The sequence below is a fragment of the Calidris pugnax genome, unplaced genomic scaffold (genome assembly GCF_001431845.1).
Source record: "Calidris pugnax isolate Ruff unplaced genomic scaffold, ASM143184v1 scaffold245, whole genome shotgun sequence".
In the NCBI taxonomy this organism is placed as follows: domain Eukaryota; kingdom Metazoa; phylum Chordata; class Aves; order Charadriiformes; family Scolopacidae; genus Calidris; species Calidris pugnax.
In genome coordinates, this window is record NW_015090982.1 from 1,747,478 (window position 1) to 1,751,452 (window position 3,975).

A 3,975-nucleotide genomic window follows, 5' to 3' on the forward strand; every position below is an offset into this window, starting at 1 on the left:
TAATTCCCTGGAACCTGTAACTGATCCAGGATCCTTTATGGAAATCCCAACTGGACTTTCTCGTGCCAAATTCACCTTGACCATCACTGGCCTTTGCTGTGTTGTTTTTTTTTTTTTTAAATGCTGTTAATTGTCCCATCACATTGAAGAACGAATCGTAGCTGGGAGTTTGCGTTAGGATTTTCCTGCCTACGTCCGTCATCGTTTTTTCCTGTTGGATTCCTCTCCTTGCTTTTAGAAAAGCTGGAGGTATTTTGGTGCCCGTCCCCTCCACCGCACACACTGGCACGCACAGACGCACAGAGCTTTAAATGCAAAAAGCAAATTCCCTGATTCCGTGTGTGTGTGTTGGGGGGGAGGGGGAAGTGGGTACATCCTGGGAATTCATTTGGTAATTTCACATTTAAATTCCGATTTCTCTGGCTGTGCTTGTTCCAGTAACATTTCAGATCATGGTTTATATAGAACCGAGTCTCAGCAGAGATAACTTCATTTTTTTAAGAAGCAAAACTCATTGTGGAGGTGTCTGAGGAGCTGGAGCAGCTCTGCAGGCGCTGAGGTCGATCAGGGTTGGAGGGAGATGCATCTTTTGTGTTGTTTTGTGCACATTTGGTGTCAGGCTCCTTTTCCTTTCTTCCCTTTTTTGTTTTTTTTTCGTTCTTCTGTCTCCCTGCCCCTTTTCCTCTGGCTCAGTTTGGGTTGAAACCAAGCGCTAACGAGAGCACACAACCATTTATGCCTTTTCTCCTTTTCCTGGATCCTTTCCCCAGCGGCGTCATCCATGAAAACCCCAGTAAATCCAAGCTCTGCAGACAATCCTTGGATTTTTTGGGTTTGCAAAAAAAAAAAAAAACCCAAACAAACGGGGACAACTGCTGTTTGGGAAACTTGGTGACAGAACCTTTTCTATTTAAGCCAAGGACTTTCTGATTTCTGGGATCTCTGCTGTTGCGTTTCCCTTTTTTGCTTTCCCATTTTATGAACCAAAGGTGTGGAGCAAAGATTGTAGATTGAATATCATCATTTCACTTTTTAACTTAATATTTTTTTATTATTTTAAACTTTTTCATACTGAAGAGAATGTGGGGTCAAAATAATAATTAATAATAATGACTAGTGGGGAGTAATCACTGCCATTTCTACTTGGTCTACTTTTTTAAAATACCACTTCTTATACATTGGGATGGGGAACCACACTTTAAGGAAGAGATTCCTGTAACATAGAGAGATGGGGCATAGGATTTTGTAAAAAAATAGTGATAATGATGCCTCTGGAGTGTGGGTAGGGAAGGATGGTGTGTATATAGTTGTAAAATACTGTTCTAAATTATTTAGACTTATTTGTCATCATTCTTGGAAGTCCTCAGTTGTGTTGCTGGGTCTTTTATATGCACACGGTGTAATTTATTTCAAGGAACATACACTTTTCCAGGTGGTAGCTCAGCTGTGGACTTGTGACCTGTGTATATGTTTTAAGATCTTGGGATCTGGGGGGTTTTTTGGTTTGGTTTTGTTTGGATTTTTGTTTGTTTTGGTTGTTTGTTTTGGGCTTTTTTTTTAATTACATTTTAGAATTTGAATTGGCTGATATTCTGCTGTTGCTACGGGACCTAAACGTTACTGTCAGGCTGCTGTAAAGCACAGATCGCTCTATTTATTGTAGAAAGTGAGTTTATTTGCTTTCTAGAATTGTTTATATCAGATGGTATAAGAGAGGTAATAAGAAAATCTATGCTTGTAAAGAGAAGAAAGAAAAAAAAAAAGCTAATTTTACCTACTATAATCTGACTGTCTGAGACTATATTTTCTCTCTGAGAAATAAATGTTCTAATGTATAAAAAAAAAAAAAAAAAGAGAGTCCTTCCTTGCTAGTTTTATCCTGTCTCTTACTGGGATGGTGTTTATTGGTCCTGGTTGTCCAAGATGTGGGTCTGAAGTGGTTGGAAGGAGCAGTGACAAAGAGGGGACGAGGGGGGAGCTTCTTGTGCTGCTGAGCATCTCCCGAGGTGAGTTTGTTCCCTGGGTCCTTGGGTGCTGCAGGATGGGGTCCCACCTGGCTGGGGGTGGCCAAGAGCCCTGAAGGGATGGGAACTGGGGAATTCGGGGCTGGAATTCTCCCTAGTGATGGTGAAGGTGGGTCCAGCCCTGTGGGTGCCACACTCACAGAGGTGAGGTTTTTCAATCACTAACACTGACTATGCCCCCACAGCCAGAGGTACATCCAGGGGACAGCTCTCTCTCTCCACACTAATTATAATTGTCTGTGAGTTTAATTAGCACTTTCTATATAGACAGAGCATATCTATGCAATGTAAATACGCGGCAGGAGACGGGAGATTACACTGGGTGCCATGTCTGGGGCGAAGAGAGGGCAGGAGGGGTGCGGAGGCCACCTGGAGAGCGGGTGACAAAACCCACTGGTGCCACCGCACTGGGGCTGAATCCTCTCCTGCTCCAGCCTCCCAAAATTGTGACGCCAAAGAAGGGAACCCCCCCGCAAACACTTTCCAGAGCACACGATTCACTTGCTGGTTTAGGGGTGTGTTGTTTTTTTTTTCTTTTTCAATTTGTGCTGTTGAACTAAAGGGCCCCCAGGTCTGTCCCTCCGAGGAAACAATAGAAGACACACACAAAAATAAAATAGTCCAAATGCCTGAGAAAAAAAAACCACAACCAATCCAGGTTTGGAAAAAAGAGATTTCTTGAGACACTGTTTGGACTTTTATTGGCAACAAGGCTCTGCCTTTCACATGCGTGGTCCCAGCGCTGCATCCCACTGCCTTTTCCCACCAGGAATAGCAAGAGAAAGCAGAGGGACCAGGAACCTGCTGAGACACCCCCATCCCCCCACGGGAGTGCAGGGAGAAACTGGGAACCTGGATCCATTCACCCCCCCACCTCCTCCCACATCCAGCCCTTGGCATGAGGCAGATGGTGCCTGCCCGCGGGAAGCAAACGGCCACTTAAAACATTCACGGTTGGTTTGATTTAAAAGCAGAGGGTGATGCCGGCCCTGCGGGAGGAACCCTGGGAGGAGGCGTCCGCATGGCTGGGGGCAGCCAAGGCTGGATCCGGGGGGGTAGGGTCATTCCTCCCCAGAAAGTCCCACGGGTGGCGCTTGGAGGGACATGTGGTAGCATCAACAAGCCCGGATACCATGTTTCCTCGACACAGATCTCCCCAGCTTCCCCCGGGAGCTCCCATCTCCTTGAAGAACCCAAATCCTCCTTGTAGGGGAAGTCTTGAGAGCTGCTATTTCTGTCGCATCTCATCCTGGCAAATCCAACACTGCAAAAACTACCTTGGGACAGAAATACCTGCGGCTCCAAAATGTGTATGTCCCCTCACCCCTGGCCAGCTCCAGAGGGGTTCAAAGCCCTGCGAGGCCGTAGCCAGACCCCCTTCCCAGGCATGGAGAGGAAGGGGGAGAACAAGGGGTGCACGTTATAAATATAAAATCATTATCTGCTACAAACAGAAGACGTATATTGTACATCTTTGACCCATATACACAAGAACACAATATACACAGAATGCCTCGGAGGAGTGGGGGCTTCACAAGGGGCTTTGGGGAGATGCTGCCCCCCCTGCTGCCAGCCCCTCATGCCTCCCCCCCTGCGCCAGAGGGGGGGGCCGTACCAACAGCACATCACTCCCCAAAAGTCCCAGCAAGGTGGCACACATCATTCAATCCACATGTGGATGGAGTGGTGTGTGTCCCCCCACCGCCATCCCCAGGGGGGAGAGGCAAAGAGGATGGCGAGAAGGAGAGGGCAAGCGCTGGAGGGGGGGGGCTCTCTCATGAACCCACAAAGCGCTTGGGGGTCTCTGGACCCTGGGAGTGAAGAGAGGCCCTGAGAGAAACTTCTTGCCCTGCCACCCTCGTCAGGGGGGGAAGGATTTTCTGGCCAAGGGGGTCTCTGATAAGGCATTTTCCTCTGGGAATTGGAGTGAAGTGTGGTGGGAGGGTGAAGG